We start from the raw sequence: 12,424 nt of genomic DNA on the forward strand, positions 1-12,424 counted from the left end.
GTTAATAAAGGGTTAAAAAATAAATTAGTGCGTGGAAAGTTGAGAATGGCGGACGCCCCAGATTCAGGCAGGGAAAGTGGCACAAAGCCAAAAAAGTGACCAAAGCATTGACTTATTTCAAAGAAACAAAGGAGGGTACACTGTCGTGTGCAAAGATTGCATACAACGGCAGCACATCACTGTGAATGAACACCTGAAACGCCGTCACGCACATATAATGTTGCAAGATGATAGGAGACAACAAGCTGGCAGATCGTAAGTCCATATAATGACATTTTTTTTATTGAAGTTGCCTTTATGTGGTTCTTACAAATGAGTATTAGGGGCTAATGTCGGGCTAATGTAGCTGAATAAGCAGGTACGTACTTTACACAGCTTTAAAATGGTTAAAATCAACAATATTGAAAGCATCTTGAGGTTTAGAATCTGTTTTACAAATAAGGAAACCCGTATAACCCCCCCCCTTTTTTTTTTTTTATTTGGCCCTAATACTACATCACAGAATCGTATCAACGTGCATCATAAGGTATTTTTTTAATGTGTCTTATCTCCAGTGATACTCGACATTTATTTACATTGGGGAGAACAAGTATTTGATACACTGCCGATTTTGCTGGTTTTCCCACTTGCAAGCCATGTAGAGGTCTGTAATTTGTATCATAAGCTATCTTCGACTGTGAGGGACGGAATCTAATACAAAAATCCAGAAAATCACATTGTATAATTTTTAAATAATACATTTGTATTTAACTGCATGAAATAAGTATTTGATACATTACCAACTAGTAAATGTTTTGGCTCTTAGTTCTTTTTTAAGAACCCCTCCTGTTCTCCACTCATTACCGGAAGTAACTGCACCTGTTTGAACTCGTTACCTGTATAAAAGACACCTGTTCACATGCTCAAACAAACAAACTCCAACCTCTCCACAATGGCCAAAAGCAAAGAGCTGTGTAAGGACATCAAGGATAAAATAATAGACCTGCACAAGGCTGGGATGGGCTACAGGAAAATAAGCAAGCAGCTTTGTGAGAAGGTAACAACTGTTGGAGCGATTATTAGAAAATGGAAGAAGTTCAAGTTGACGGTCAATGTACCTCGTTCTGGGGCTCCATGCAAGATCTCACCTCGTGGGGCATCGCTGATCATGAGGAAGTTGAGGGATCAGGCCAGAACTACACGACAGGACCTGGTCAATGGCCTGAAGAGAGCTGGAACCGCATTCTCGAAGAAAACCATCGGAAACACATTACGCCATCATGGATTAAAATCCTACAGCGCACGCAAGGTCCCGCTGCTAAAGCCAGTGCATGTCCAGACACGTCTGAAGTTTGCCACTGACCATCTGGATGATCCAGAGGAGCAATGGGAGAAGGTCATGTGGTTGGATGAGACCAAAATTGAACTTTTTGGTCTAAACTCGGCTCGTCGTGTTTGGACGAAAAAGAAAGATGAGTACAACCCCAAGAACACCATCCAAACCATGAAACATGGAGGAGGAAACATTTTTTGGGGCTGCTTCTCTACCAAGGGTACAGGACGACTGCACCGTATTGAGGGGAGGATGGATGGGGCTATGTATTGCCAGATCTTGGCTGACAACCTCCTTCCTTCAGTGAGAGCCCTGAAGATGGGTCGTGGCTGGGTCTTCCAGCATGACAACGACCCAAAGCACACAGCCAAAGCAACTAAAGAGTGGCTCCGTAAGAAGCATCTTAAGTTCCTGGAGTGGCCTAGTCAGTCACCAGATCTGAACCCGATAGAAAATCTATGGAGGGAGCTGAAAGTCCGTGTTGCCCGGCAGCAGCCCCGAAACCTGAAGACTCTGTAGAAGATCTGCATGGAGGAGTGGGCCAAAATCCCTGCTGCAGTGTGTACAAACCTTGTCAAGGACTACCGGAAACGTTTGGTATCTGTAATAGCAAACAAGGGTTTCTGTACCAAATATTAAGTTCGATTTTTGTGATGTATCAAATACTTATTTCATGCAATTAAATGCAAATTTATTATTTAAAAATCATACAACGTGATTTTCTGTTTTTTTTAATTAGATTCAGTCCCTCACAGTTGAAGAGAACTTATGATAAAAATTACAGACCTCTACATGCTTTGCAAGTGGGAAAACCAGCAAAATCGGCAGTGTATCAAATACTTGTTCTCCCCACTGTATGTACTATGCTGGTGCTCACTCTAACTCTAATTCTGAGAATAATGTAGACATACCACAAAAACAGAAAGTAAGAATTGTTTTTAATCCTGTTGGAAAAGTGAAGTCACAGTGTTTTGAATCTGTTTACATTCCATTCTTTTGCACCACTTAATGTCATCAGCATTTTGACCTCATTGTTTATTCGTAATTTATAATTGTTATTTATGTGTTTATTTGTAAATTAAGTATTCCTAAATGTTATTCTGAAGTAATCATCAATTACATTAATCAATTGCAAGATTAATTAAAAAAAAAAAAAAAAAAAAAAAAAAAAAAAAAAGTTCATTAAAAAAATTATTAGAGTAGTTGATTCATCGTTAAAAAAGTCTGCAGACTAATTGGGAGAAAGATAATCGTTTGGGACAACCCTATTAAGATGTTATCTATAAGGACTGTTGTTATTATTATACTGTACGATAACATATTACATAAACTCATTAAGCCAAAGAAATACAAAAAACAACATTGAATTTCTGGCCAAGGAAAAAAAATCTACATAAATGAAGCATTATTTGTCCAAAGAGTATGAGTGCCCTCTAGTGGAGAAAACATTTCTATTATGAAACTAAAAGGACCATATCTCCTATTTTCCGTGGTCAATCAGTGCCAAAAAAAAACTGGGTGAGGGATTAAAATCTCCGCTTACAAGTCATAATGACGGCGGTGCTCTATGTCAAATGCTTAATTTTTTACAGAGCTTTAAAGACACCACGTGATTGAACAGGTCGGCGTGAGCATAGAACAGTAAGCCTGAGTCTGATTGGTATAATGGAGTCATGTGATAACTGTTGCGATGTTTCATTGGTGAAACTGGTTGAGCCACTGTTGGCGTCTCTAGCAAAAAAAGAAGTAAAATCTAACATGTAGAATAAAGAAGAAAAAATGTAACAAGTGTAGACCAAAGTAGCGGAGTAAGATTAGAGTTTCTTGTTTCACAAATCTACTCAAGTAAAAGTAAAATGTATGGCTTTGTATACCAACTTTTAGAAGTACATTTTTCTTAGCGTTACTACCCGCTTCTAAGAATGTTATCAACAAGGCTGCCAGATTTCCACGCATGAAATTTAATAAATATTAAAATGAGGAAATTAGGCTCTCAGTCACTCAAATACGTTCCTTTAAGAACATTTGTACTCGTTTGTCTATATTCCAAACCAGAGGCCGAATAACACCTGATCTTTAATTGTATAAGGCGGACACTCAGGTGACTTGAAGTTTCGCTCTAAGACCCTCAATTTGGCCAACTTTCAACATTGTTCGAAATGCATGTGTGATACATCATTGGAAAGCTTAAAATCTCAATTTTCTGGGGGAACAAAAATTTTGAACAGGAAGGCATTTTTGAAAAAAAATACATTTTTTTAAACAGCATAACCCTAATTGGAGGTGAGAGCACGCGAGAGCAGAATTAAAGACACCACGATTTTAACGAGATATTATCGCATACTTAACACGTTTCCATCCAAAAACTCCACGTAGCATGTATCACTGAGTGTCAAGACACCGCTGTGTATGGCCACAGCCGGATTTTTAAAATTTTTTATTTTATGGGTGAAACATGGTTATATAACAAGGATCGCGATGCAGAAATCGCAGACGACAAGGAGTGGTTGAGATTTTCTTTTTCATATAGTTACCCTTTTAAAGGTTATTTATCAATTTTTTTTTTATTTGGATCGATTATCATCTAACATATCGGGGAAAATGCGACTAACAAAAAAAAAAATACAATTAAGCGATATTTATGAGGAAGAAATCCGTCACTTTTTTACAGACGCCAAATTTTTCATTGTGACGTAATTTGTTTAAAAGTTTAAAATAAGCGAGTGAATAATTTAATAATTTAAAGCTTGTTTTTTTTAACTACAATTTTGACATCAATTAATGATTCCAAGTTAAGAGTGACATACATTCTTTTTATGGCTAAGTTGAAACAAAAGCGGTTGCGCGCCGTCTGTAAACGGGGGTTTTCAGGGTAAAACGGACAAATTAAAAATAGTTCGGAGGCTTAGTGCACCCTGAATCTGCTATGGCAGCATATAGACATATTGGTCTATCAAACACAACAGTTCTTTTGGCTTAAAATACAGTAGTTTATTTCAAAGAGGGGTGCAAGAGCAGGAACAGCTTTTTCAGTCTTGTCTGTGTTTTCCGCCATAAATAAATTTGTTAATGACTGCATGTGTTTCTTGGGAACACCTACCCAAAAAATATTGCACGAGCTTGATGCTTCATGTACATTCTTTGGTGAATGACTGATTTTGAGTCGTAATAACTTGAAAATACAGTATACCCTCAATTATATGGGATGCTCAAGCAGATATTGGGCCATATTTTTTTTTTCTGTATAATATTTGCATTTACTGTGTAATATCCACATAGAAAACACATGAAGATTCTACGTATATATATTTTTGTTCTGAAACCAAATCTGAAATAAAAGGAGAAATGATAGATTGAAAATAGTTTTTAAAATGGCGGTAAGTAGTTGACACATCTGCCTCACAGTTCTGACATCCTCACTTTTTGCACGATAAGCAATATGGAAATTTGAATGAAAAAGTCTGTAGTACCGCCTGATTTGTTCCACCCTTTATATTTCTATTTTTTTGTTGCTGTATTATTTTTGGCATTGCTCACTTTTAAGCTTGGGGACATTCCTTTTGATTAGTATATTATTTTTAAGATATGCTAATTAAGCCTTTCATAGTTCATGAACTATAATTGATGAATACGTTGCAGAAAATTAGAAAAATGCAGCTCTATTTTTCAAGGATTTTGAAGCCTTAATGTCCTCCAATTCTGCAATGATCCATATGTCTTGTTTTTTACATGGAGTGGATAAATCAGATTGAAAGAAATTGACCTCCACCTCACTGAAAGAGAATTTCCACTAGACAGTTGAGCTCAAACTGAGAGGATTAATGCCACTGTGTGGTCAAAAGTGGTATTCCAGGGTGTTGAGGCACAGAGATGGATACTGTATATAAAGGCTATTAGTGATAGGGTAATAATTTTTATGCAATCAATATGTCCAGTACATGATGGTAATTAATTATTTAAGTCAACTTGGGGGAGTTTTGGCTAAGATTGAGAAACATGAACATTCTACGGACACTGGTATCCAAAAGTTTGGGCCCCCCTGATAATTATTAAGAATTTCCTTCATAAAATCACTGATTGTTTGGAACAAAAAAAATCAGTTAAATATATCATGTAGCAGATGAACGCAGTAATATTTGAGAAGTGAAATAAATTTTATAGGATAAACAGAAAGTGTGTAATAATTATTTAAACAAAAATAGGCTGGTGCATAAATTGGGCACCCTTGTGTTTTTATTGATTAGAACTAGGGCTGTCATACGATTAAAATTCTTAATGGAGTCAATTACAGCTTAAAAATTAATTAATCGTAATTAATCGCAATTCAAACCATCTATAGAATATGCCATCTTTTTCTGTAAATTGTTGTTGGAATGGAAAGACAAGACAAGACGGACATATACATTCAACATACGGCACATTAGTACGGTTTTTGTTTATTATAACAATAAATCAACAAGATGGCATTAACATTATTAACATTATGTTAAAGCGATCCATGGATAGAAAGACTTGTAGCTCTTAAAAGATAAATGTTAATACAAGTTATGGACATTTTATATTAAAACCCCTCTTAATGTTTTCGTTTTAATAAAATTTGTAAAATTTTCAACCAAAAAATAAACTAGTAGCTCGCCATTGTTGATGTCAATAATTACACAATGCTCATGTGGTGCTGAAACCAATAAAATCAGTCGCACCCAAGTGCCAGCAGAAGGCGACAAAACACCGAAAAACACAGGTAACAAGTGGACATTACATTGTGCTGTCATTTTAATCTGTTTGAGCGGGGCATGTGCGTTAAATACGTCAAATATTTTAACGTGATTAATTTAAAAAATTAACTACCGCCCGTTAACGAGATAATTTTGACAGCCCAAATTTGAACATATTTAGTACTAATTTCTGGAACTCAAAATTTGCTTGATAACCTGACTGACGGTGACCTACATACACAGGTGAAGCCAGTCACTAAAAAGGGTTTTTAAGGTGGCAAATTGCAAATTGTTTTCCTGCCTCTGGTACTGCGTTCCTTCACAGTGTGCAAGGAGTCATGAAATATGGAGAGAGAGGTCCAAAATTCCATCTGAGAGGTGCATGAAATTTGTTGAGGTTATAGGAAGCGATTGCTTTCTGTTATTTCTTCCAAATGATGTGCAACCAAATATTGAGGTGACGGTACCCTGCAATTCTGTCAGATAATGCTCAATTTCTCCCAGAAAATGATGGTAATTACAAATGCTTTGGTAGTAATATCTTCTTTCATTTTGCTTGCAATGAAAAATCACATAAGAGAATGAAAAAAATAAAATAAATCATTATTTTACACAAAACTCCAAAATGGGCCTGAAAAAAAGTATCGGCATCCTCAGCCTAATATTTGGTTGCACAACCTTTAGATAAAATAACTGCGAACAAACGCTTCCGGTATCCATCAATGAGTTTCTGACACTCTGCTGGAATTTTAGACCATTCTTCTTTGGCCAACTGCTCCAGGTCTCAGATTTGAAGGGTGCCTCCTCCAAACTGCTATTTTCAGATCCCTTCACATGTGTTCTATGGGATTCAGGTCTGGACTTATTGCTGGCCACTTTAGAAGTCTCCAGTGCTTTCTCTCAAACCATTTTCTAGTGCCTTTTGAAGTGTGTTTTGGTCCTCCTGGAAGACCCATGACTTCTGAGGGAGACCCAGGTTTCTCACACTGGGCCCTACATTATTCTGCAAAATTTGTTGGTAGTCTTCAGACTTCATAATGCCATGCACACAGTCAAGCAGTCCAGTGCCAGAGGTAGCAAAGCAACCTCAAAACATCATGGAACCTCAACCATGTTTGACTGTGGGGACCGTGTTGTTTTCTTTGAAGGCATCGGGTTTTTCCCCCCCTGTAAACTCTATGTTGATGCCTTTTCCCAAAAAGCTCTGCTTTTGTCTCATCTGACCAGAGAACATTCTTCCAAAACGTTTTTGGCTTTTTCAGGTAAGTTTTGGCAAACTACAGCCTGGCTTTTTTTATGTCTCTGGTTCAGAAGTGGGGTCTTCCTGGGTATCTTACAATTTTGTCCCTCTTCATTCAGACGCCGACGGATAGTACAGGTTGACACCGTTGTACCGTCGGACTGCAGGACAGCTTTAACTTGTTTGGATGTTAGTCGAGGTTCTTTTTCCACCATCCGCACAATCTTTCGTTGAAATCTCTCGTCAATCTTTTCCGTCCACATCCAGGGAGGTTAGCCACAGTGCCATGGGCTTTACAATTACTGATGACACTGCGCACAGTAGACAAAGGAACATTCAGGTCTTTGGAGATGGACATGTAGCTTTTTAGCTTCCATGCTCAATGTGGTACACACAAGGACACAGGACAGAGTTTGAGTCAACTTTTATCCATTTTAACTGGCTGCAAATGTGATTCGGTTATTGCCACCACCTGTTATGAGCCACAGTTAAGTAACAGGCGCTGTTAATTACACAAATTAGAGAAGCATCACATGATTTTTGAAAGGGTGCCAAAGCTTTTGTCTGGCCCATTTTTCGAGCTTTTTGTAAAATGATAATGTATTTTTTTTCTCCCTATTCTGTGTTTTTTCATCTCAAGGAAGATAAATGAAGATATTACTACCAAAGCATTTGTGATTGCAATCATTTTCAGGGAGAAATTGAGCATTATCTGACAGAATTGCAGGAGTTCCAATACTTTTGGCCAGTGGTGTGTATGTACACATATATATATATACACACACACACATATATATATATATATATATATATATATATATATATTTTAAATACTGTTTTTAGAAACTACTAAAAGAGTTAGAAGGGGACACGGGATGTTAATTTATTTGTTAATAGTTTGTTTTATTGATTTATAATGCATTTATTTTATTTTATTGATTTTTTATGTATGTAATTAACCAATTAGTATTGTATTTTTTTTTTGCTGCAACAAATTTTGAAAACATGCTTAACAGGTTAGCATAAGATAAAATGTGAATTACCATCATTAGTCCCACCGTGGGGAAATATCTGACTGCAAATATAAATTTTAAACATTGTAGAAATATTAGCTATGAACTGTAGCACATGCAAAATGACTTTCTAGAAAAGTAAAATACGGTAAATTAGAATCTAGTCTCCTCATTAGTACTGTATCTCTCTTTATGTTAATCAATCTTTCCACATACACGTGCGCGCGCAGATGAAAGATGGCGACAGCGCCTGTCGACGTACCCGCTTTTGCTGGCGCTGTACAGGGTTTTGTGTGAATAAACGTGTCAGTTATTCTTCCAAATTTCGGTGTATCAACCTGTAGGCTTTTCAGCCGAGTCTTTGCTTGTGCACTTCCCTCTCATTCAATTCAGTCTAAGTTGTCCAGGGGGCAGGATGAGCGGAGCCATACGCCGAGTTTAAGGGGGGTCCCTTGTGGGTGAAAAGTGTCATTGCATTTAATTGACTTTCCGATATATGATTTGAAAATTAAGAGTTTAAAGGTAAAATACTGTCTGTAAAAGTTGTAAAGCAATAAAACAAAATGATTGAAATGAACAAAAGATTTTTATAATGTGTCAAAATTATTTTTCGAACAGATCATATGACGAGCACCTTAGATGGTCATTTGCTTTGCTTAGTCAGGGGATACAATTTTTTGACAAGGGTAACTACATTGGCACGACACTGGCGGGCGTACAATATTCAATGGATGACGATCTTGGCGAAATGCATAGCTGTCCTAAGCAGCCTGATTTAGAATTCCCCTCAAGAATGATGGAGAACAAAAAAACGCTTATTTTCAACTTATTATAATTCTTGTAAGGTAATTTTATTGCTGACACTGCGTTTCGGGGTCATCAAAATGTTAGTGGACCAACGAATGGGCCACGGGCGAGAATTTTTTTTTTTTTTTTTTAATTATTATTTTTCAGCGTCACCGGCCCAAAAATATCTTCAGAACTGACGCATCATTTGTCCAAAGAGCATGTGCGTACTCTAGTGGAGTAAATAGTTGAATGGTTCCTTCATAGTTCCTATTATGAAATTAAAATTATATCTCCTGTTTTCCATGGTCAATCGGTGCCAAATAAAAACTAGGAGAAAGGTTAAAATGTCAAATACTTAACTTTTTACAGTACTTTAAAGACGCCACGTGATTGAACAAGCTGGCGTGATCATAGAACTGCAAGCTTGACTCATTGGTATAATGGAGTCATCTGATTATTGTTGTGACGTCTCAATGGGGAAACTGGTACAGCTACTGTTGGTATTGCTGGCAAAAACAAAAAAAAAATACTACCAAATGTTAACGTGGGTAACAAGACTCCACGATCTGGCCAATCACTTATCTGACTCCGCCTTATGTATTTGATTTACAGAAGACAATTCATTGTGCAAAAAAACGACATTACAAAATAAAAAGGCCATTGTGAAAAAAGACATTATGAAAAAAATGACTGGGAAAAACGCTTTTTATCTTGTAAAAATTTGTGCTGAAAAACGAAATAAAATAAAATAAAAAGGCTATTGTGGAAAAAGGTATTATATAATAATTAGTGCTGTCAAATTCATCGCGTTAACGGGCGGTAGTTAATTTTTTAATTAATCGCGTTGAAATATTTGACGCATTTAATGCATGCGCAGAATGACATGACATGCATTGCCTCAAACAGATTACAATGACGCAGTTTTTTGCACATTGAGAGCTAAGAGGCAGAGAAAAGCGAGTGACACTGGTGTTCATTGGACCACGCCGTTTATTGGCATAAGCTTCGGCAACTCCTTCACAACAAACATAAGTATCATTTAGTGAAAGCACAACAAAAATAATATTCCTATCTCTCAAAAAAATAATGTTCACAAAAAGAAAAGCGCTTCAATCTGTACTAATGATGCCCTATTCTTACACAGTTAAACAACAATGCAAAGAGAAGAGGCATTCCCAATCAAAATAGCTATGCAAAATACACATAAAACTTACACAGACTGGTCAAACTCCATTCAAACGTTTTGTTTAGCTCAACAAATACACTGGATGGTAATATTTACTCACGATATACAAACTATCAGATCTCGTACGTTGTGAAGCCAGCACGCAAATAACGTGGATGGACCAGTAAACAGGGAACTACAGCGTCAGTAGAGGGACAAAACACACCCATTGGCTTTCACAACCTTTCTGTAGGCGACAAAACCTTTGTCTTGCCAAAATATATATATATATATACTGTATTTTGTGAAAAGCACTTTTTTGCTTGTGCAATCTTTGTCAATAATATTACCTTTAAAGGCCATATTATACAATTTGTTATTTATATTACAAAAAAGGTATTTATTTCAAAGTTTTTATTTATTTTGACCCTTTTGGGGTTGAATAATTTTGATACTGATTTTCTGACAAAATGAAAAGAACTAATTTGTGTGGCAGGAAACTTTGTAAACCCCCAAAATATATGTAGTGGGATGAATTTAACCTTTTGCCCTGTCCTTGTCCTTGAGTTAGCACCTGCGTCTTGTTGATTTACTAGTAGTTGTACCATCTCACAGAATCTACTGCAAGGAAAAAAGTAAATGTTTTAAAAGCTCTGAGGTGATCATCTATTTGACGTTAATACCATATAGTCAAAGCAACAAGGACAATGCATGTGTTCTGGTTGGCCCACACCCGTAGCTTAATACTGGTTGACCTACAAAACCAGTGAGTGCTGATGTTCATCACAACTGCAGTACCCTGGAGTGACGTAAAGACTCATGCTGATTTGAGATTCTATGAGGCTTGACGCGTGACATCGACCTCACGAAAGAACAGAGGGGGATAAACACATAGCTGCCCAGTAACAAGGACTCGTTGCTCATTGGCCATTCAACAATGTTGCAGTGATGATTGTCTTTGGGCGAAATGACACATACTGTACTAAGGTTTCTTGTGGATGCACACAGCACACATCGGCAGGTTTTAAAATGCTCATACTCAACATGTCTCTATCCATGCACACAATCACATAAGTGCTGTCAAGAATTTGACTTCAATGAGACTGTAAATCTGTCTTTGTTTACAGTATTTTGTGGACTACAAGTATGAATCGCACAAGCCAAAAAATGCACAATGAAGAGGGAGGGAAAACAGGCGTATAAGTCCCACTTGAGTATTAGTCACTTCCTGGGATGATTGTATGAGACCAAGAACAAACATACATTGAAGAACAGGTGTCAAACCCTAGGCCCTGGGCTGCCACGTCATTTTATGTGGCACTTGAAAGTAGATCATGTGCACAGACTTCATGGTTTTTCCACTCAAATTAAATTTAAATACAATTTTTGTCGTTCTCACTTATGTTTTTTTGTTTCAATTAAAAACCTCAGAAAATTCAAAAATAGTTTTTTTCCTTTCCACGACCAAACACTCTTATGATGCGTGCTAACTACACATTCGATAAGAAAATGTCACACGTTGTGAACTTATGACGGAAACTATGGCGAATTTTCATCTCGTTCTCGTCAGATGACAACTGACATTCGTCTCATTATGTTTTAGTCTCCCAAGACACATTTTTAGCTCATCATCATCATAAAAAAATTGTTCGTTGACGAAATATTTTTGTTATAGTTGTTGTTGACGAAAACAACACTGGTGGGCACTCGTACTATTTGGACGGGTAATGTGTCATTTTGTTTTGGTCTGAATTTGGTAATTTTTTTTGGTCATCTTTTTGGTATAAAACGGTCATGTAAAGGCTCATTTAAGGATCCCCAACCACCGGGCTAGGGAACCAATAACAGTCCGTGGCGCATTTGCTTCTGGGCCACAGAGAAATAAATAATAATAAATAATTTGTCAACGACCGCAATCCAGCCTGTGCCTCTTGACTAATCTGAGTAGAGATTTGGTACGTCGCCCTCTAGTGGTTGGCCGCCATTACTGGGGTGTCAGTCAATGTAAACGGTAATATCAGCTGCTTCTGGCTGTGTGCCACGTGCGGCGACATCTTTGGACAGTTCTTTAACGGGGAAAAGGCCACCTGTTGAGCCAGAAGGTGAGCCTACAACCAAGTCCATTCTGTATAATATGCGGCTATAAGCTAGCAGATTGGGGACCACTGGGCTATGGTACAGTATAATAAT

This window comes from Corythoichthys intestinalis, chromosome 18 (genome assembly GCF_030265065.1).
Source record: "Corythoichthys intestinalis isolate RoL2023-P3 chromosome 18, ASM3026506v1, whole genome shotgun sequence".
Lineage (NCBI taxonomy): Eukaryota > Metazoa > Chordata > Actinopteri > Syngnathiformes > Syngnathidae > Corythoichthys > Corythoichthys intestinalis.